The sequence below is a fragment of the Bufo gargarizans genome, chromosome 6 (genome assembly GCF_014858855.1).
Source record: "Bufo gargarizans isolate SCDJY-AF-19 chromosome 6, ASM1485885v1, whole genome shotgun sequence".
Classification (NCBI taxonomy): Eukaryota; Metazoa; Chordata; class Amphibia; order Anura; family Bufonidae; genus Bufo; species Bufo gargarizans.
Window position 1 is genome coordinate 241,340,795 of NC_058085.1, and position 24,180 is coordinate 241,364,974.

General features: G+C 43.5%; 1 pseudogene; it reads right to left on the reverse strand.

The window, feature by feature from the left end:
* LOC122941352 overlaps positions 1-24,180 on the reverse strand; it is a 71,454-nt pseudogene that overhangs the window by 25,675 nt on the left and 21,599 nt on the right.

Genomic DNA, 24,180 nt, shown 5'->3' on the forward strand with positions numbered 1-24,180 from the left:
AAAATTCACAACAAGTGTTTGATCCATGAATCGCCCATTAATTTTGTGGTTTAATTAGAAATGGTATTTAAACAGTCCTCCTCATCATGCTGTTCACATTTTGACATCATGAGACCAAGATGACACCTAACAATTGATCAATAGTACCTCGACACTGTAAGGCTTCAAGCAGGATGTTCTCAGATGAAAGTGGCCTCTGAGATTAGAGTGTCACAGAGTGTCATCAGCAGGTTGCAACAGTGATACAGAGAGACTGGAAGTCACAGAAAGGCATAGAAGTGGACGTCCTTTCATCCCACATTGATGAACGCGTAATTGTGAACAATGCCCTATGGAACCGGATGATGAATGCCACACAACTCCATGCACATTTAAGGAAGGTGAGAGGCACCCAAGTGTCATGTCAGGCCATTCAAAACAGTTTACATCAGCGTGGTCTTGCATGGGCCAGGGAGCATATACACTGGACGAGCGGCCGCAAGTGATGTTGAAAAAGTCAAGGAGAGAGCTATGCGTCAGCCCCTGTTGTCACCAGACGAGCCTTTGGGTGTGGTCGTGTTACAGAGTGGGCAGGTGTGTCTAGTTAATGCAGAACTGCCCTACACTTTGTGAATGGTACAGTGACAAGCCCATACTACTTGAATAACATCATTAATTCAGTCATTGTGCCTCAGCATGAACAACACAGGCCTAATTTCATCTTCATGGACAACAATGCGCCAGCTCATCGAGGTTGCATAATTAGGGAACGGCTGCTGGAGACTGGGGTACCTCAAATGGAGTGGCATGCACTTTCTCCAGACCAGAATCCCATTGAAAACCTTTGGGATCAGAGGAGTCACTGTCTAGAGGTTCGTAACTCTGTATCCGAGAATCTAAATGACTTGAGGGCCACCCCTTCAAGAAAAGTGGGATGCCATGACTCAGCAGACAATAAGTCGACTTGTGTATATCATGATACGTCGTTGTCAAGCTGTAATTGATGCTTAAGGTCACATGCCAAGTTTTTGAGACATTAACATTTTTGTGGGGGTATACCTACCACTGTTGTTGGCTTTTGTTTCAATAAATTGTTTGAAATGAGGAAATCACCATTGCATTCTTCTACTTACTGTATTTTTTGCCACATAAAACGCAGTTCCCCCCCCCCCCCCCCAAACTGGGGGAAAAATGCCCTTGTATCTTATCGGGTGAATACTAATGAGTGCTTCCATTATGGAAGCGTTTATTAGTATCGGAGGACTGGGAAGCGGTGAAGGCTCTGTACCCACCGCTTCCTGGTCCTTGGCTGTTGGCTGTAAAAGCTGCGCATAGCGTGAGGGCGCTCTGTGACCTAGAGGCCAGGACTCGATACTGTGGGCACCGCCACTAAATGGATTAGCTGAAAGGACTCAGTAAGTAGTGCTCTCTTGATTTTTTTAAAATTATATTTCTTACTGGGAGTAGTCAAAGTGCTGGTTGGGTGACTACTCCCCACGTTCCAGGCCGAGTCTTGACTGGCATATAAAAAACCCAGCTGGCAGTGTCAGCTGGGTGTGATAACCTCTCTCTGACAGAGGAGCTCTGGCAATCGCTGGATTGGGATCTGAGCCGTGTGCTAGGCTGGAGGCCTGAGTTTGGGTGGTCTGCTCTGTCCTGAGTAATGCTGATCGGGTGTGAACTAACACCTAGAATAACAGGTGACTGTGTTGCTGTATGAACTGTCTAGGTGTAAACGAACACCAAAACTGCAAATGGACTGTCGTACTGTTTTGTTGCCATAAGTGTGAATAAAACACTGAAGTTTTTTTGGAGTTAACTGACCGGAATACACACACACACACACACACACACACAGACACATACTGTAGACATTTGCAAACTACAAAGTTTAGGATGCAATAGAGCATGAGATGGTGCTCACTCCAAGAGCAACACCCTAAGCCCGTACAACGTATAGAACAAATAGAAATAAAAATTGGAGGGCACTCAAATATCAGGAAGTCAAATGAAGATTAGGCACATTTATTAGAATAAAAAATATATAAAATAAAAAAGGCTATGCGGTCTTTACAAAACACCAGACTGTGATCTCAATAGTACTGATATCCTATTTCAGGGAGATCCTTCTGTGAATCCCTGTGTGGATGGTCCACGCGGATATCAGTGCTCCCCCCTTGATATGGGGTAGCATCGTACTGCTATGATGAGCACTATCTCCACCTGGAGCATCCCCCAAGTGATAATCGCAGAGGATAATTGGATTGCAATAAATTAACACTAGTATACAATATAGTACAAATGAAAATAGACAAAAAATAAAAATACAATAATATGATAATAATGATAAGAATGGTAATTTGCAGAATAAAAATTGCAGCAGAATAAAAAAATTATGTCTATTCAGGATTCCTCCAAATGATCATGTGGATGACATGTCCCGCTGCAATGCAATATAATAATTCTTCCAAAATGTGAAAAGAATATAAATAGGATTAAAAATGGAATCCTCCTAAATGCAGTACATTAATCCACTTCAGTGAGGGTAGACCAATACCTCTTGATTCACTAAATTAACAGGGGTATGCATATACTGTCCAGACCTCTCTTGCAGTCTCTCTGTGTATTGCCGCAATTAAATTGTAAGTAATGCCGTTTTGGTATAATCATTCATCAGCAAGTACTGCCACATACACCAATAGAACTATTAATCTGTATGTTTGCCACAAGGGCTACATTACCCTCTGATGGACTTGGTAGGATAGTGCCGCCTTGTATGTGTCTCTCAGTTGTTACGATAGTGGGCGCTTAGGTCGGCCTCCCACATGTACTGGGATTGCTGTTTTTTTCTTTACTGCGCTGTCTGTAATTCAAGGATGATCGTCCCCATTCATAGTCAGGTGGCTATCTTGGAACATTCCAATAATTCAATTTTCTTGAATTCATATATGGTCAATACCAAACGCGTTTCGGGATTACGGTCCCTTCCTCAGTGATAGACAGTATATTGATGCTAGTACCTTTTTATAGCGAAGCTGGCATTATGGGGAGGAAAAAACTCAGAAGGGCATAATATTTGGAGCAGATTCCAATGGATCGGCAGGTAGTCATACTCCGGAATAATTTTGCAGAGACTATGCGTCTCTTATGCGGTATGCATTCAATATGTATAAACATAATAAATAGATGGATAAAGGAATAGACATACACACATATTAATATTAGTCCAATTAATATTAGTCCATATGTTGCATCCTAAAAATGGTCCAACATAGTAGAAAAATAATAAAAAATCTAAAAATATATAACAGACAATAATAAATAATGAAAATGTAATACAAGGTATACTGCATATTAAAATCTTGATTTACTGGATACTGACAATTCCGTAGATGATTGTGACTGTGGTACTAATCCAGTCCCTAAATTTTCTTATTTAATACGGTATGTACTATGGAAAAAGGCGATTTGGGATACTATATCCCTAATATGGGTAATTGATTGACCGTATGCATTATAAAAATAAAAATAACCGTACTATTAATAACTCTCTTATACCTCAATAGCATTAAAAAAATAATAATAATATAGTAAAATATGAGAAGGTAAAATGAAAAAATCCACAGTGTAGAAATGAATATAGTAGAAAATAGGGAATTAAACTGGAATGAATGATGGAATAGATAGTGAGATATATATAATGGCTGTTTGTCGTATAAGGGACGGGGGCCGACGTGGAAGGAGAGGTTGGGATGCTGGTAAACAGCCTGGCCCTGGCTTCCCATCCCCCATCGGCATCCGCCCGGTCAAGTTGAACTTGATTTAAAAAAAGCCGAACATCTCCGTATTAAGGCCTGTGGGGGCTAATGTGTCGAATTCATAAATCTTTCTTGCCTCTCTGCTCTGGACATTTTTGCAACAGAGTTCCCCCCTCGCCACGATCTCCTAATTTTTTCCAGGGCTGCGAACTTAAGTGTGTTTGGGTCTTGATTGTGGAATAGTTTGTAATGTTGTGAGAGTGAGTGATTTTCAAATCCTTTTTTGATATTATTAATGTATTCGGCTATACGTGTTTTTTCAATGTTCTTTTCGTCCGTCCAATGTACTGCTTTCTACATGGGCATTTCAAAATGTATATCACTTCCGTTGAATTGCATGACAAGCTATCTCTAATTTTAAAATGGAAAGAGTTTTGGGATGAGTGGATTTCCGTGGTTTTTTTTCCCCAGGAAATTGGTAAGTCTGCAATCCACATATGTGGATTCCTTTTGACAAAAGCCAGTTTGTATTGGCCTCCAATGACGTTCTATTCTTTATAGATGGTGCAACTAATAGACCCAGATTTGGTGCCCTGGTGTATGTTATAAGTGGTTTTTAGGGGTCAATAAGGGGCCCATAACTGTCTCTCAATAGATGATGTCACTGTTTATTTATGGTCTTCTCTATTGTCCTGCGTTGTGCATGGAATGGAAGTATGATTCTCAAGTCGCTATCTTGTGTAGTGGCCCTTTGCTTAGTTTTAAAGAAATCCTCTATCTAAACCATTCACCTTTTGGAGTGCTGTCTCCACTAACTTCTCTAGATATTCTTTGGTCACAAACTGTTAACTGTGTAGCTTCCTTCTCAAATTGCTCATTGACGGTACAATTTCTCTTTAGTCTTCTAAACTGACTGGTTGGGATATTGATCAACCATCTTGGGAGGTGACAACTTGAATACAAGAAGTAGCTGTTCTTCATCACCGGTTTATGGTAAGTATTGCATATTAATTTCCATATCCATAATTGTGATATTTAAGTCCAGAAACTCAATATGGCACCTGCTTGTGTTTGCGGAAAAGCTAAGGTTTCTCTTATTGCTACTGATGTCTTCCAGGAAAGATTTTAAATTTTCCTCTTTAGTATTCCAGATGAAGATGATATCATCTAAATACCGCTGCCAGAGTACCAGGCTTGTCTCCAGGTGTGGATGAATGGTCTCCGCCATAAAGAGATTGGCATAACTGGGGGCGAACCTGATACCCATGGCGGTGCCCCTTTCCTAGACATAAAACTCAGATTCATACCAGAAATAGTTGTGACAGGATCAATCCAATGCCCTCTTTATAAAGTCAATATGCTCCTGCTGTAGTTGACCACTATTTTGTAATTGCGTACCTAGGGCTTCTATGCTCTTGTTGTGGTCTATAATGGTATATAGAGAATTCACATCCATGGTGCCCAATATCCATATGTCATCAAAAAACACTCTTTCTAGTGTTGATATGATGTCCGTAGTGTTCTTAATATAGGATGAGATCTGTTTTCACACCGGTTGTAATAACCTATCAATACACTGGTAGGTTCGAAGTTATTGACCCTATTCCTGATATTATTGGGCGTCCTTGAGGTTCATTATAGTTTTTGTGGATTTTTGGAATACAGTAGAATATGGGTATTCGTTTTGTGGTACCTGTTATGTATTTATGATCACCGTTCCAATAAAATTCCTGCTTCTTTTCCTTTATCACAGTATTCGACTAATTCTCCATAATATTTGTGGATGGGGTCATTACTAAATTTTTTATATGTCATGGTGTCAGATAATTGTCTTAGGCATCCTTTTTGTATTGCTCAGTGTTTTGAATAACAATTGCTCCCCCCTTATTCGCTGGTCTAATAGTTATGTTCTGTTGAGTTTGCAATTGTTTAATGGCGTCGATCTCACTTTTAGTTAAATTGTTGGAGACTGATCTGCCTTTTAATTTCCTGATCTCATCTATATTTTTCCTGAAAGTGGCTATTCCATCACTAATTTCTTGTTTCGGATATCGTTTAGATCTTTCTTTTAGCTCTGTATGTCTATATTTATTGCTTGTGGTGTCATGAATTGGTATTATAGGATTTTTTATAAAGTATTTTTAAGGCACATATTCCTAACAAATTTCTCTATACCTATATACGTGTTAAATTTATCCAGTGTAATTGTGGGTGAAAATTTTAGTACCTTATTGAGAAGTTTTGTATGGGCCTCGGTTAGGGTCACTTGGCTCAAATTTACTATTGAGTTATCCACTATACTTGTGTTCTGTAATGTCTTTGTGGTCGTCTTGTGTAGTCTTCCCCCCCTTCATGTTTTTTTCGGTTTACTGTTGTGTGTGGATGGTTGTGTGTTTTGCGATTCCCCCCTTGGTGATAGTGGCCGTGATTTGAGGGTCTTCTCCTTTCTGTATAATCTCGCTGATCCTGGTGTCTGTCTGTTGTAGTGTTCCCATTTGTCTCCTCTCTGGAGTTCTTGGAAAGCTCTCTCTGGTTTTTATTCTGTGGGGTGGTGGAGTATGATCTAAAAAAATGTTAGCGATTGGTGGTTGGGATGTTATAGAAATGGAAAGAGAGAAGGAAGAAACATATAACCATAAGCATAGAGAATATAACATCCCAACTATCAATCGCTACGAATCACTTTCAAATCAACATTTTCGGTATGTCCATCAGCCCTTCATATTAGTATTCCTTCCTATAGGTGAACATCCATTATATATATCTCACAATCCATCATTCATTCCAGTATAATTCCCTATTTTCTACTATATTCATTTCTACACTATGGATTTTATCATTTTACCTTCTCATATTTTACTATATTTATTATTGTTTTTTTAATACTATTGCGGTATAAGAGAGTTATTATTAGTACAGTTATTTTTATATTTATGATACATACGGTCAATTACCCATATTAGGGATATAGTATCCCAAATATGTACTATGGAAAAAGCCTACCGTATTAAATAAGAAAATTTAGGGACAGGATTAGTCCCACAGTCACAATCATCTACAGAATTGTCAATATCCAGTATTTCAAGATTTTAATATGCACTATACCTTGTATTACATTTTCATTATTATTGTCTGTTATACATTTTTATATTTTTTATTATTTTTCTACTATGTTGGACATTTTTAGGAGGCAACATATGGACTAATATTAATATATGCGTATGTCTATTCCTTTATCCATCTATTTATTATGTTTATACATATTGAATGCATACCACATAAAAGATGCATGAGAGATGCATAGTCTCTGCAAAATTATTGCGTGTTAATTTATTGCAATCCAATTATCCTCTGTGATTAGCACTGAGGTGATGCTTCAGGTGGAGATAGTGCTCATCATAGCAATACCATTCTACCCTATATCAAGGGGGGAGCACTGATATCCGTGTGGACCATCCACACAGGGATTCCCAGAAAGATCTCACTGAAATAGGATATCAGTACTATTGAAATCACAGTCTGGTATTTTGTAAAGACCGCATAGCTTTTTTTTTTTTTTTTTTTAAAAATAGGGTTTTTTATTCTAATAAATGTGTCTAATCTCCATTTGACTTCCTGATATTTGAGTGCCCTCTAAAGGGTTAAACAGAATTAGCTGTATAATCTGTATGAAGGACAAGAGGTTGGGTGACATCATATTGAAGGGTGACTATGTATACATTTACCTCCTGTCTTTATAAGGAAAAGTTTCTAGTCAGCATTATTGTAATGAGAGCTGCAGCTATTCTTGTATGTATGCTTGAAAGTATATAAGGCCCATGTATGACAAACAATAAATAGAACTGTTACTGACATCATACAGCATCGGTCACTGACACGTTCTCCGGGCCTGTCTTCGGGGATAAAGGAAGAATTCAAGGTGCATAGAGAAGGATAATACTCTTTCACCCTCCAATTTTCATTTTTATTTGTTCTAAAAGTTTAGATTTACTTTCACCATTTAACCTCGGCTTTACCTACCATATGTTCAGGAGGGTTGTCACTATTCTCTTCATCATATTTCTGGGAATACATAGGACTGGGACTTCTCTCTGGTGTATTTCTGTTACTGGAATCATCTGTTAGGAAACATAACCACACAGATAGCGCGAACAAATTAATTTTATGGAATGATTAGATAATGGGTGCACCTAGGTGAGCCCCAAAACTGCCCTCCTCTCCTGCATCTCCTCTTACCTTGTGATTGGAAGGGCTGATTATTCTCGATCATGACATCCCTGTATTGAGCCCTCTGTACTTTTAAATACTTCCAGTCCTGAACAAACAAATAAGACAGTGACACCCTGACACCTTATAGAAGTCTATCACGCACACAATGTACATAATACCATGCATTCATTATCCAGACACCACCTTTTGGTCTTTCCTCGTAATGTCCCAGCAATACTCACCTCTCCAGTCAGCAGATGAATGATCTTGTATGTGAGTGCCAAGATCTTTTCATCATTGTTCCTTTCATGCATTAGTGAGTGAGGTAGACGCACTGTTATTTGGTTCTGAGTCTTGCTCCATCCTCCAGATCCACGTTTATTGTGTGAGACACACTGATCTGCTTTCTTCATGATTATACAGTCCTGTATGTTGATAATCAAAATAGAAAATACCATGAAGAGGTCTGAAGCCTTCTAAACTGTATTTGCTTAGTTGTACTTTGTGTCATGAAAAAGTGAAGTCATAACACATTCTCAAAAGCCCTTACTTTTCCATGTCCCTATATTATGCTCAAATTAACATTTTTTAGTATTATATTGTTTAAAACAGAATACACAATAAAATGAATATTTTTTTTAGAGGTCTAACATACCTCTAAAGGGTATTACCCTCAACTACACCATCAAATACACTACTGGAAAATGTATAAAAAGAACACCTGGACAATGATCACACAATCAACATGGTGCACCCTTTATTTTGGCTTGGGGGAGAAATCTGGTGATTTAGGCTGGCCAGGGGAGATACACTATACTCGAAGAACACATTGTGTAAGTTTGGGTAGTCTGTGGGCAGGTGTTATCTTGTTGGAACCTTTCCTCTCCCGAGACAAAAAGGCATTTAGGCCGGTTACAAAATGTCCTGGACATACTAAAGACTGGTCACTGTTCCCTTCCTCCACAAATACTAGACAGAAACGGACATTGTATCTAATGTTGCTTCACACCGTGACGCTTTAGCATGCAGTGAATATTTATAGAGCACAGAAGAAGCATTAATGTGCAAAAGATAGATATCTATATATATTATATATAGTCCTGTGAGTCTCCACACTACAAATTATGACAGCAAGCGCTCTCCAGCCCTCCTCGAACACTAATGCGGTCATCATTAGTACCAAGGCAAAACCTGCTTTCATCACTGAACACTACTGTTTGTCATTCTATTCAAGGAGTGACAAGAAGTCTGGTATGGCCTTCCTCACAAATCAAAAAGCCACAGATAACCCCTTCCCGCCGCAGCCAATTTTCATGCAGTATCACTGACTGCCTGCGCCTGTACGATACTCCGGCTCCTGAGGCAACAGTGCTCTGATTACATTACTGGGCTCGGCGCATGCTTAGTGACACTATTGAGGCTGTTGCCCTCAGAAGCCGGAGTATCGTACAGGCAGTCAGCGACACTGCGGCTGCGCGAGATTTCGGAGTGCAAGAAAGGAGGACGCAAGGATGGTGGGGTGAATAAATTACATGACGTAGTGGGGTGGGCGGCGCCGTTTGGCAAACATGTGGGAGTAAATTTATTTCTGAGGAGTAATAACGCCCCTCTGGGCACCTTGAAGCTTAATTAGCATATCAGAAAAATCGCTTTTTTTATCTAAATGAAAACTTGAATAAAAGAAAAAAGATACATGCTTGAATGAAGGTACTTTATGGAACATTGCTGTGTTAACAGTTTGATATGCTCAAAATAGGTGACAAATTCCCTTTAATACTTTAAAAAATGTTGGAAAAACAGGTTTTCTTTGCCATGTTCTGATATCCATACCTTTTTTACAGTCTCATCCACAGAGCAGTGTAAGGGATATTTTTGTGAGGTAAGCTTTAGTTTTTATTGATACAATTTAGGGATATGTATGATTTTTTGATCACTTTTTATTCAATTTTTTGTGGGAGGTGAAGCAACCAAAAAAGTAAGAATTTGTCTTAACGGTAATTGTATTTCCAGGAGTCCGACATGACAGCATCACATGGAGGATGTCTCTCTGCCCACTATTGGGACAGGAAACAGAGAGAGGTTAAAAGTGCCCCCCACCCCACACACACCAGTGTCTTTTAAATTATCATCACCCAATAATGGATATCTAACGAAACCTCTTTAAATAATAACCTTAAAGGGAAATTAGGGAGGGAACTCCAGGTGCTGTCATGTCGGACTCCTGGAAATACAATTACCGGTAAGACTAATTCTTACTATCCATGACGTCTTCCATGACAGCACCACATGGAATACTACTAGATTAATATACAGGGAGGGACTACGGCTTGGAGAACTTTCCGTCCAAACCTCTGGTCATGGTTTCCAGCAATATCTAATCTGTAGTGTTTGCAAAAGGTATGAGAATTCGACCATGTAGCCGCCTTGCAAATCTGGTCAATAGAGGCTTCTGCGTGTTCTGCCCATGAAGCTGCAACTGCTCTGGTGGAATGGGCTCTGATATCTTGAGAACAGGATATTCCCTGCAACTGGTATCCCTAATTGTCGTTTTTATCCACCTGGCTAGTGTTGTCTTAGAAGTTTTCTTGCCCTTGTTTCGGTTGGCAAATTGTATGAACAGATTAGTGTCCTGCCTAAATGCACTGGCAGCTACTAAATAGATCAGAAGAGAATGCCTGACAGCTAGCAAGTGGAAGCTTCCCCCCCCCGTCATTTATTGGATCCGCACAAAGGTAGGCAATATAATTTCCTGATTTAGATGGAACGTAGAAACTACCTTTGGTAAGAAGGTTGGATCTAGTCTAAAAATTAAACTATCATTTAAAATTAAAATTTTAAGATAAGGTTCTTGGGTGGTTAAAGGGGTTGGCCACTTCCTAGTTACTGTTAACCAATGTGTTTGTGAGATGATTATATGACACTTACTAATATAGTCGTTGTTGAAACTCTGCACCATTTTCTATATTTCATAAGGTATGCTCCCTTGTTTGCCAAGTCTTTTGTGCTGTCCACACACATAAAATGGCCACTGATGGAGGGTCATCTGACCAGGCAAATCACCTCCATGTGATGTTTCTTCAGTTCAAATACACTGTACCTGCCACCTGCACTTGTTCTGTTTAGAGCTTGGTGCAGGTGCAGTGTATTTGAATGCAGAGGACATCACATGGAGGTGATTTGCCTGGTCACATGACCCTCCATCAGCAGCCATCTTATGGACATGACCTCTGTATGGACAGAACAAAAGAAACAAGGGAGAATACCTTATGAAAACTAGAAAGTGGTGCAGAATTTCAACAAAGACTATATTAGTAAACGACATATAATCATGTTACAAACACATTGGGCACAAGTAGCCAGAAAGTGGCCAACCCCTTTAAAGCTTGAATTTCACATAACCTGCGGGCCAATGTTATCGCCACCAGAAAGGCAGTTTTTTTACATAGATGTTTCAAAGAGCTTGCATAGGTTCAAAGGGGTCCTTTATTAAACCATTGAGAACTATAGTTAGGTCCCAAGGTGGGACTGAGGATTTCAGAGTTGGCCTGATCCGTGTGGTTGTTTTTATAAACCTGCTTATCCATCTATTTTCTGCCAAAGAATAGTGTAGAAACCAGCTCAAGGCTGCTATCTTACCTTTTTTTTTACGGTGCTTGGTCTAAGACCCCCTATTAAAGCTATCTGGTAGAAAGTTCAGAATTTCCCCCAAATCCAGAAGCACCGGATTTCCGTTTCTCAATGCTATCCATGAACAGAATTTTTCACAAATTTTATTATAGATGGCAGTGGTTACTTGTTTATGTCTTTTTTGAAGGGTTGATATTACATTGTCCAAAAACCCTTGTAATTTTAATAAGTCCCCTTCAAAATCCACACTGTGAACTTTAGCCTGCCTATTTCCGGGTTCCAAATTGGACCCTGAGACAGCAGATCTGGTCTCAGGGAAAGCGTTATTGGATCTTCCAAGGCCAACGAGTTTAGGACAGGAAACCACGCTTGTTACGGCCAGAACGGGGCTATTAAAATTACTTTTGATCACCCCATCCTGATTTTCCTCAGAATAGCCGGAATTAGAGGGAGGGGGGGGGGGGGGCATAGACCAGCTTCATATCCCATCTCTGGGACAAAGCGTCTACCGCCGTCGGATGGTCTACTGGGTCCCGGGATAAGAAGGTATTTGAGTATTTTTCTGTGTGGCAAAAAGGTCCATTTCGGGATGTCCCCACTTAGTTGTCAAATCCAGGAAAACCTGTTTGTTTAGGGAACACTTGCTTGGGTCTGGGTAATGCCTGCAGAGAAAATCTGCCGATTAATTGCTTGAGGCTTTTAGGTGAACCGCTGAAATTGATAGGATTTTTCCTTCTGCCCAATAAAAAATCTTGCTGGAGAGACTCTGAAGTAGAGGGTATCTTGTCCCCCCCTGGTGTTTGAGAAACGCCACCGTCGTCATGTTGTCCGACAAAATTCTTATGTGACGACCCAGCAGAAGATCCTGACCCTGTTGCTCGGAGTTCTCGGTAGTTTGAGGATTTTCCTTTTATCTCTTGATCCCAAGTTCCTTGGTAGCAATGATTTCCAATCTTTGCCCCCCATCCCTGCTGACTGGCATCTGTTGTTACAACGATATAGGGGCTTGGGTTCCAGGTAAATCCTTTTAACAGGTTGTCCATATTCTTCCACCATTCCAAAGATTTCCGAGCGTCGTCTTTTATAAGAATTTTTTGATTTAGGGATTGATGGTTCCCATCCCAAACAGAGAGGCTCATCTTATGACGCGATCTTGTGTGATACTGGCTCCATGGCACTGTCATGATACAAGATGTCATCCGACCTAGGACACTCATTGCCTCTCTGATCGTACAAACTGATTTCTTCTGAAAAATTCCTATTTTTTTCTATCAGATTTTCCTGTATCGCTCCGAGAGGAATTAGAGGTATGGTAGATCTGATAAACTCTTGAAGCGTCAATATTTTATTGATTTGTTCAGAGGTTTCAGATTTATTATGGTCCCGAACAGTCTTGAGTAATACCCTTTGCCTTCCTGATGTTTTGGGACTTGAATAGGGCACCTAGATTTTTTTATTTTGTGACATCACATTTCTTTGAGTTGTATTTTCTCCACACCAGGTCAGCAAATATTTCTTGTTGAGGAATTGACAAAAGTTGTATTGTGTAGCCTTCATGTATGATTCATGATATGGTTCTTTTAACTGTGATGAATCTTCAAAGGGAATAGCCGTTTTTCTAGACACTCTGGCCACAGGAATATCTATTTTTGGGATTTCTTCCCACAATTATGTCTCCTGTTTATCAAAGGCTAGACAATTCTTAAATTCCTTGTGAATATCGGTAGTTAGTCTTACCGGTAACGTTCTTTCCAGGAGTCCAACATGACAGCACATGGGAGGATGTCCAATCCAATCACTGTTGGGACAGGAAGTGAAACAGATTAAAAGCCCCCCCCCTTCCCTCCAATCTCCAGTGTCTTCTAAATTACTACACCGGATGGATGCAACACAATTTTATTACTAATATGATAAGCAATGTTAACATCACACTGAATCACATATTAGGGAGGGAATAAGTAGTGCTGTCATGTTGGACTCCTGGAAAGAACGTTACCGGTAAGACTAACTACCGATTTCCAGGACGTCCCCCATGACAGCACATGGGAGAGTTACCAACTTAGCCATCAGGGAGGGACCACAGCCTGTAGAACCTTACGCCCAAAGGAAAGCTGACGATTGGACGGTAGGTTCAACCTGTAATGTCTACAAAAGGTGTTATAACTTGTCCAGGTGGCAGCCTGACAAATCTGATCTATAGAGGCGTTCGCCTTCTCCGCCCAGGAAGCTGCGACTGCCCTAGTAGAATGTGCCCTGATAGAGATAGGACAGGGACTATCCTGAAGACGATATGCTTCCATAATTGTTGACTTGATCCACTGTGTCAGAGTCCTTCTAGTCACCTTCTTCCCTCTTCCTGCTTTACCAAATTGTACAAAGAGGTTTGAGTCCTTCCTATCAGGCTCTGTTCGGCGAAGGTATTCAAGGACTGCTCGACGGACGTCCAGGCAGTGGAATTTCTCCTCTTCCGGATCTCTAGGAGAGGCGTAAAAAGAAGGTAAGAATATTTCTTGTTCCCTATGGAAAGTAGAGACGACTTTAGGGAGGAATGCCGGGTCTAACTGAAGAATTATTCGATCCGGGCAGACTCTTAAGAAAGGTTCCTTCATGGATAAGGCCTGAAGTTCACCAATTCTGCGTGCTGAAGTGATGGCTACCAAGAAGGCCGTCTTCCAGGAGAGCAATTTTAACGGAATGGTGTCCAAGGGTTCAAAGGGCATCTTACAGAGGGTATCTAGAACTATAGACAAGTCCCAAGGAGGAACGGTCTGTCTCAGAGTGGATTTTAGTCTGGATATAGCCTTTACGAACCTCTTTATCCAACGATGCTCTGCTAGTGGGTAGTCCAGGAAGGATGATAAGGCTGATATCTGCACCTTGATCGTGCTAGGGCGTAGCCCTAGGTCAAAGCCCTTCTGTAGGAAGTCAAGAATCTGCGCGATGGAAGGAGTTGATCTGGACGGATGTGTATCAGCCAACCAGGAATTAAATCTGTTCCAGATCTTCCTATATATAGCATTTGTCACTGGTTTCCTACTTTTTTGTAGAGTGGAGATTACGGCATGTGACAAGCCCTGCCTGCTCAGCATTCTCCTTTCAGGATCCAGGCTTTCAGATTCCACTTTTCCAGATCCGGGTGGAGAAGGGACCCCTGAGTGAGAAGGTCCGGCTTCAGAGGGAGTGATATTGGTTCTTCTACCTTTAGCCTGTCTAACAGGGGATACCAGCTCCTCTTCGGCCAGGCTGGGCCTATGAAAATGAACTTCCCCGAGCTCTCGCTGATCTTCCTCAAGGTGGCCGGGATAAGCGGGATTGGCGGGAAGGCATAAGCTAAATCCATGTCCCATGGTTTTGACATGGCATCTATCCCCAGAGGATCCCCGCTGGGATCTAGGGAAAAGAACTGAGACGCCTGGGCGTTTTCTTTGGAGGCTAGGAGATCCACCTGGGGGTACCCCCATTTCCTGCAGATCTGGTGAAAGACTTGCCTGTTCAGCATCCATTCTCCCGGATGGAATCTTCTTCTGCTCAGGTAGTCTGCTGTAGCATTGTCCTTCCCTCTGATATGGAGGGCTGAGATAGATAGGATATTTTCCTGTGCCCAAAGGAAGATTTTTTCTGCGACCTCCTGAAGGCCTGGGTTCTGAGTTCCCCCTTGATGCCTTATATAGCAGACTGTAGTTATATTGTCTGACAGAACTTGAACGTGGTTCCCTTTTAAGAGAAGTTCTGCTGCTTGGAGAGACCTTAGTACCGCCGTTAATTCCCTTACGTTTGAGGAACGCTGACTCTCTGCCAGGGACCATGAACCCTGAAAGAGATGGTCTTCTATGTGTGAACCCCAGCCGGTCATGCTGGCATCGGTCACCACCGTCAAACAAGGTCTTCTCAACCAGTGAACCCCTCTCTGTAGGTTGCCGGGAGTTATCCACCAGTTCAAGGACTCTTTTATGGACATTGGGATCCTGATCTTCCTGTCTAGAGACCTCAGGTCTTTGTCCCACTTGGTGAGGACTAGACCCTGAAGTGGCCTTGAGTGGATCTGGGCCCACTGGACCATCTGTATACAGGATGTCATCAGGCCTAGTATCCGCATAGCCTCTCTGATGGAGCAGAGGTTTTTTCTTTGGAAGGAGGATATTTCTTCTATGAAAGCGTCGCGTTTTGAATCTGGAAGGAAGGACATCTGTCTCTGGGAGTCCAGAAGGGTGCCTAGAAAGATCTTCCTTTCGCTCATGCAAAGATCTGATTTCTCTAGGTTGATAATCCAGCCTAAATCTTGTAGAACCCGTAACGTTGTCTGCAGATGGTTCCGCAGAAGGACCTCTGAGGATGCTGTCAGGAGGAAGTCGTCTAAGTACGGGACTATTGTTATTCCCTGTTGTCTCAGGAACGCCATTATCTCTACTATTAGTTTCGTAAAGATGCGTGGAGCACTTGAAATCCCGAATGGAAGACATTGGAACTAGAAGTGATGCACTATGCCGTCTAACGTCACCGCGAACCTGAGGAACTGATGATGGCTTGGATGAATGGGGACATGATAGTAGGCATCTTTGAGATCGATGGTGCACATCAATGCCCCTGCTGGAATCAGTGGAACCGTTGAACGTATTGACTCCATCTTGAACCTGAAATATTGGATCCATCTGTTCAGGAACTTCAGGTTTATGATAGTTCTTAGTGAACCGTCTGGTTTTTTTACCCAGAACAGTTTGGAGTAGTGACCTCTGCCCTGTTGGGGTCTTGGAACAGGAACTATTGCTTCCATTGCGCAAAGTTTCTCCAAGTCCTGAACCATCTGGTTCTTTAGAGACGGAGACTGGGGAGTGGTAACACAGAATCTCTGAGGGGGAGGACGACAGAACTCTATTTTGTACCCCTCTCGTACCGTCTGAAGTACCCAGGGGTTCTGAGTTACTAAAGGCCATTGATGACTGAAGAACCGAAGTCTCCCCCCCACTGGTCTGGCGTCATTTATTCTGGTAAGAGGAAGTGTTGGGTTTGAGAAGGAACCCCCTCCCCTTCCCACCTTTGGGGTAGCTCCACCTGCCCGATTTGCCTTTCCCTCTACCTGAAAAATTCTGTGACTGTCCCTGGCCTGAATCCCTCCGAAAGGACTGAGTCTTCTTAGACCTCTCTTCCGGAAAGCCCTTTTTCCTGTCCGCGGCACTCTCAAGGATTGTATCTAGGACTGGGCCAAACACGTGTGAACCTGAGAAAGGGATCGAACAAAGTTTATTCTTAGACGCTACATCCCCTGACCAACTTCTTAGCCAAAGGGCCCTTCTAGCCGAATTCGCCAGGGTGCTGTTTCTAGCTGAAATCCTGATGGATTCGGCCGAAGAGTCCGCCAGGTAGGCCGTAGCCATCTTAAGAAGGGGAATGGATTCTAGAATGTCCTCCCTTGGGGTTTTTAGTCTAAGGTGGTTCTCTAGCTGATTCAGCCATAACCCCATAGACCTGGCTACCGAGGTGGCAGTAATGTTGGCATTAATAAGAGCAGATGAACACTCCCAGGCCTTCTTAAGTAGCCCCTCCGCCTTCCTATCCATAGGGTCTTTAAGTTTGAGGAATCTTCGAAGGGGATGGTGGTCTTCTTTGTGACCTTCGCCACCTGAATGTCTATCCTGGGAATTTCATCCCATAGTTTAGTATCCTCAGGATTAAAAATCAGCCGATTTTTAAATTCCCTAGGCATGACTAGCTTCTTTTCGGCCTCCTTCCATTCCTCCAGAATTATCTCCTTCAGATGGGAGTTTACTGGGAATAGGCGAGTCTTTTTTGCCCCTAACCCCCCAAACATCTCGTCCTGAACGGATATGGGAGGGCTAGCTTCCTCTACTTGCATGGTATCTCTAACCGCATGGAGGAGGGCGTCTAGGTCTTCAGTAGAAAATAAAAATCTTTTAGGGTGGTCTGAAGAGCCGGAAGCAGAGATGGTGTCGTCCTCAATCTCTCCGTCCGAGACTTCCTGATTATCAGAATCAGAGTCCTCCTTTTTTTGGGGGGAGGGGAGTCAGGTTGAGAAGGAGGTGGCGGAGGGTTTAGAGAAGAAACCGTAGCCTGTACTTCTTCACGAACGATATTCCTAAGTTCTGTGAGAAAGGACGGCTGCTCCTCCTTCATTAACCTGGCAATGCAATCAGCACATAGCTGCTTCTTGTAAGATATGTGCATCTTTTCCCCGCAAGTCGCACACTTTTTCGGTTTCCTTCTGGGGTCTTGGGAAGCCGACTGCCCAGAACTCTTTTTATCCTAGGAAGAAATCCGAGAAACCGTGCTAAATGACTGGGGAGAGTACACCAGGGTATAAGGATAAGGACACTTACATGGGCTGCAGCAGAGGGGTCAGACACAATCTCGGATTTAGCTGACGCTTGGGGCTCCATGGTGGCTAAGCAAACACACCGCCGCTCACAACTTCCCCACTGGGGCTTACCTCCACCTCTGCTGCCGCGCTGCTCCGTTCTTATAAGGGGAACTCAACCCCCCCGGGGGGAGGGAGTCAACCCCTGAGCGCGAGGCCGGGCTTCCAGGCCTCCAGCGCTTGTGCTGGGCGCCGCCATCTTGTTTCCGGCTGACCCGGAAGTGACGTCATGATGATGCGACGACGACGCCGTTGGGAGCGCGCCGCTGAGCCCAGAGCTCCCGGAGGAGAAGCGGCATCAGCGTCCCGCCTGCCGCCGTCCCAGGCAGGTCGGGACAAGCTAGAGAACCCCCGGAGGGGGAGCTAGCGGGGCCGTACGGGACGCCGCCCGACCTGGCCTGAGAGGGGAGTACCGGACCCCCGACACGACCTGGCCCCCTGGTGCCTAGGTAAGCACCCGATTCTTAGTACTATAACCTGCTTCACTCCTATCCCAGTAGGGACAGGAAGACACTGGAGATTGGAGGGAAGGGGGGGGGGGCTTTTAATCTGTTTCACTTCCTGTCCCAACAGTGATTGGATTGGACATCCTCCCATGTGCTGTCATGGGGGACGTCCTGGAAACAAAGTCTTTTGTTCCACATCTTCCCATTCTTATAAAATCATCTGTTTTAGACTAGAATTTATAGGGAAAAATGTTCTCTTTTTTGCTATTAAGCCTGCAAACATTTCATCCTGAACGGATCTTTTTTGTTGTTCGTCATCTATGTCCATAGTTTCCCGAATGGCAGTGAGAAGAGAATTTATTTCATTTGATGAGAAGCAGTATTTCCACTGCTCATCATAGGGTAAAGAATCAATTTCTTCTTCATCTCCTTCGTCCGACTGAGTATATTGTACCTCCATATCCTCTGAGTCGGAATCTAAGACCTCTCTAGGTCTCTTAGCTCTCGGAGTATTACCGATATTTGGAGGGGGTACAAGGGATGTCACAGATGCTTTTATTTCTTCCCTTATTATTGCTCTAAGGCCCGTTTTTTAAACCAAGTTTGGTTTTCTACTCACATGACCCTGGACAGGAGGCTCTGGGGATTGCTCTATCCTAATAGAGCTGGAGGAATCCATAATGTAAATGCCCTCGGCACTTACCCCTCATGTTGCCCCAATGCTCCTCCTCTATATTTTAATAGTTTAGGCATTTTTTGATGTGGCGATACCAGAGATACTATTTGTAAAATGACAAAAGGAGGAGAAAGTTTTTTTTTTTTGTTTAATTCTGTTTACATTAATTTAAGGGGATATGAATATCTGATCATGGCTTATACCATAGACTGCAATCAAACATTATTGCAGTCTATGGCAACAGCACTATCTTCGTATCAAGCCAAATTTGAGGCAGGGCTTAATATGAACTTTGGCAGGCCTTGAAAGCCTTCCAAAAATCCCAGTCTGTCAACTGAATGGTTACCGCAATCTTGAAGGGTGTACAGGTAACATTTCAGTAGCTATTATCATCACAAGCAGAATCATAATGACAAGTAACATCTCTATATAGATAACAAAGGATACACTGTTCACAATAGGTAATATAACTCCTTATCATCTCTTTCTTGACCTATGAAAAGGTCACAGAGCATGCCTAAAAAACTCTTCCATATAAGTCAACGGCATCATCTTCTGTCCACATATTTTAGGCCTAGTGACCAGTGTGAAAATTGCAGGATTATATACATTTTTTAACCACCTCCGGACCGCCTAACGCACATGTGCGTTCCGGAGGTGGCAGCGCTGCGCACAGTCACGCATATACGCGTCATCTCGCGTCTCGCGCGCATGCGCAGTTCGCGCCGGCATTTCGCACAGAAGTATTTCGTCAGCAACCTGCCAGCCAATGATCGTGGCTGTCAGGTTGCTGATTTTTAAAAAATCCAATCAAAGTGCCAGATATCAGATCATATTAGTAAATATGATCTGATATATGGCTGCCTGCTCCTCTGCTGGTTCTTTTCGTCGGTTGGATCCAGCAGAGGAGCAGGCTTCACAGTGAGTACACCAAACACTACACTTTAGCCCCTGATCACCCCCCTGAACCCCAATTAACCCTTTGATCACCCCTGTCAATCACAAGTGAAAAGAAAAAAGTGATCAGTGCAAACTGTCACTTTTTTTTCTCACTGTTATTGACCGTTAGGTTTTAGGTATAGTTTAGGTCCCTTGGTTAGGTAGTTAGCGATCAGTTAGCGCCCAGCCCACCGCACCGCAGTCCGTTATTCGCTGATTAGCGTATCGCTAATCAGCATTTGTACTTTTATAGTATCTGGAAGTGATCAAAACTGATCACGGTCAGATCTATAATTGTATTAGTGTCACTTTAGTTCGCCCTCCACCCAAAACGCAGTGTTTGCCTGATCGGTCGCCCACACGTGCGTTCGCCCACACCCGCCCCACCGCAGTGACAAAAAAAAAAGTTTTTTTGATCACTGCACATTCACTTTACACGCACTGCGGCGATAAAAAAATCAGTTTTGATATTTTTTATCAACCGCAGCGGCCTCCGGTACTTCGCTAGCCTCCCCTTTGTAAGACAGGCTTGCTTTTTTTTTCTTGGGTAGTCTCAGGGAATACCCCTAAATTTAGTTGCCCACATTTCAAACAGGGGGTATTCTTCTGAAGAGGCCTACAGGCTTCTGACCCAGTCGGATGAGGAGTGGGAACCCTCATCTGATGAATCCAGCGGGTCAGAATACGAACCTGTAGAAAGCAGTGGCTCTCTGACCCAAAGTTCGGACGAGGAGGCTGAGGTCCCTGATACCACCAGGCGTACCCGGCCCCGTGTCGCTAGACCGCAGGTTGCGCAGGATCCGCTTCAAGAGCAGCAGAGTGGGGCTGGTGCTGTCGGATTACGTGGTGAGGCATACACCAGCAGCCCAGCCCTCCCTGGACCTAGTACCAGCACTGCCGTACAACCTGGTGAAGTAGCGAGCACCAGAAGGGCAGTTGAAGCTGGTACGGTGGCACGTGCAGTAGTGACCCCGTCGCAGCCACCGCAAAGACGTGCCCGTAGAGCCCCTAGAATCCCAGAGGTGCTGGCAAACCCTGATTGACAGTCCCCAACTTCAGCCGCACCTGTAGTTTTCCCTTTCACTGCCCAGTCTGGAGTTCGGGTTGAGACGGCTCAGATCGGTTCGGCCCTGGGATTTTTTGAGCTGTTCTTGACTGCGGAGCTTTTAAACATAGTTGTGGCCGAAACAAACAGGTATGCCACACAATTTATCACCGCTAACCCGGGAAGCTTTTATGCCCAGCCTTTCCGGTGGAAACCAGTCCAAGTTTCCGAACTTAAAACTTTTCTGGGCCTCCTCCTCAACATGGGCCTGACAAAAAAGCATGAATTGCGGTCATATTGGTCCACGAACCCGATTCATCACATGCCCATGTTCTCTGCTGCCATGTCCAGGGCACGTTTTGAGGCCATCCTGCGGTTCCTGCACTTTAGTGACAACACCGCCTCCCGTCCCAGGGGCCACCCTGCTTTTGACCGGCTCCACAAAATTCGGCCCCTCATAGACCATTTCAACCAGAAATTTGCAGATATTTATACCCCAGAGCAAAACATCTGCATAGACGAGTCCCTGATACATTTTACCGGGCGCCTTGGCTTCAAACAATACATCCCAAGCAAGCGCGCCCGGTATGGGGTCAAATTGTATAAGCTCTGTGAAAGGGCCACAGGCTATACCCAAAAATTTCGGGTCTATGAGGGAAAAGATCAGACCCTGGAGCCGGTCGGTTGCCCTGACTACCTGGGGAGCAGTGGGAAGACAGTTTGGGACTTGGTGTCACCCTTATTCGGCAAGGGGTACCATCTTTATGTGGACAATTTTTACACAAGTGTGGCCCTCTTTAGGCATTTGTTTCTAGAACGGATTGGCGCCTGTGGTACCGCGCGAACTAGTCGCGCGGGCTTCCCCCAACGGCTCGTTACCACCCGTCTTGCAAGGGGGCAGAGGGCCGCACTGTGTAACGAAGAACTGCTCGCGGTGAAATGGAGAGACAAGCGTGACGTTTACATGCTCTCCTCCATTCACGCAGACACGACAATACAAATTGAGCGAGCAACCCGTGTCATTGAAAAGCCCCTCTCAGTCCACGACTATAACCTCCACATGGGAGGGGTGGACTTCAATGACCAGATGTTGTCTCCGTATTTAGTTTCCCGACGCACCAGACGCTGGTATAAGAAGGTGTCTGTATATTTAATTCAATTGGCTCTGTACAATAGTTTTGTTCTCTACAGTAAGGCTGGGAGAACTGGATCCTTCCTCAAATTTCAGTTAGAGATCATCGAGAACCTCCTGTATCCAGGAGGTTCCGTGGCTCCAACCACCAGTGTAGTTAGCCGTCTACACGAGCGACATTTCCCCAATGTCGTTCCTGGTACCTCAACCCAACCGTCACCCCGAAAAAGATGTCGTGTCTGTAGCAGGAGTGGAATAAGGCGTGACACCCGCTATTTCTGTCCTGACTGTCCGGACCACCCTGCCCTATGCTTTGGAGAGTGTTTCCGGAAGTACCACTCACAGGTACACTATTAGCATAGGGATCATCTCACCAGGACAGGCACACAGGGCTATTAGGGCCCATTCACTCACTGCTGCTGCAAACGTCTCCTTTCACATGGGACAAAGTGCATAACGCACTTCGCCACATCTTTGGGCGATTTGCGCTTTGCACATTGACCCATGGGGAAGGAGAGGTTTGTTCTATAAAGGTAAAAAAACAAAAAAAAACACACCAGTAAGCAAACACGTTAATGTTCAGTTAAAAAAGTTAAAGTTACATGTTCTGCTGCAAAGTTAATAAAATTATTGCGTTGCGGCCTGGTTTTTTCTTTTTTTTTTTTTTTCTTTTTTTACCTTCCAGGTGGACCAACCGATCGACCAGCTGCAGCACCGATGTGCATTCTGACAGAAGCATTGCGCCGCTGTCAGATTACACGCAAGTCGGTGTATGCGGCGCTGCAAGACGGGATTTTCTCCTCTGCAGTGACAGATACGTTTGCCGAGGCATACGAGCTGAGGAGGAGGCGGCGTTCCTATGCTTTGGCAAGCACTTTGTATATATATATATATATATATATATATATAAAAAAAAAATCCCGGCAATGATTTATTCATCCACATCGATTGATGTGAATGGAGAAATCTGGTTTGCCAGGGCATACGAGCTAAGTGGGTATGGATGTAGGGCGGAGCTCCTATGTCCTGGCAGACGCCTTTCCCCTCCATTTTTTTTTTTGGCAGAGATTTTTTCATCCACATTGATCGATGCGAATGAAGAAATCTGTGCCGTTCATTTTTTTCTTTCAGCCCAGAGGCTGAACAGAAAAAAAAATCTCATTACCTGTATGCTCAATATAAGGAGAATAGCAGAAACTCCTAATGCTGGCCATACATGTAATGATTGCGGAGACCCTCAAATGCCAGGGCAGTACAAACACCCCACAACTGACCCCATTTTGGAAAGAAGACACCCCAAGGTATTTGCTGAGGGGCATATTGAGTCCATGAAAGATTTAAATTTTTGTCCTAAGTTAGCGGAAAGTGAGACTTTGTGAGAAAAAAAAAAAAATCTATTTCCGCTAACTTATGCAAAAAAAATAAAAATTCTATGAACTTGCCAGGCCCCTCATTGGATACCTTGGGGTGTCTTCTTTCCAAAGTGGGGTCACATGTGGGGTATTTATACTGCCCTGGCTTTTTAGGGGCCCTAAAGCGTGAGAAGAAGTCTGGGATCCAAATGTCTAAAAATGCCCTCCTAAAAGGAATTTGGGCCCCTTTGCGCATCTAGGCTGCAAAAAAGTGTCACACATCTGGTATCGCCGTACTCAGGAGAAGTTGGGGAATGTGTTTTGGGGTGTCATTTTACATATACCCATGCTGGGTGAGAAAAATATCTTGGTCAAATGCCAACTTTGTATAAAAAAATGGGAAAAGTTGTCTTTTGCTAAGATATTTCTCTCACCCAGCATGGGTATATGTAAAATGACACCCCAAAACACATTGCCCAACTTCTCCTGAGTACGGCGATACCAGATGTGTCACACTTTTTTGCTGCCAAGGTGGGCAAAGGGGCACATATTCCAAAGTGCACCTTTTGGATTTCACCGGTCATTTTTTACACATTTTGATTGCAAAGTTCTTCTCACACATTTGGGCCCCTAAATTGCCAGGGCAG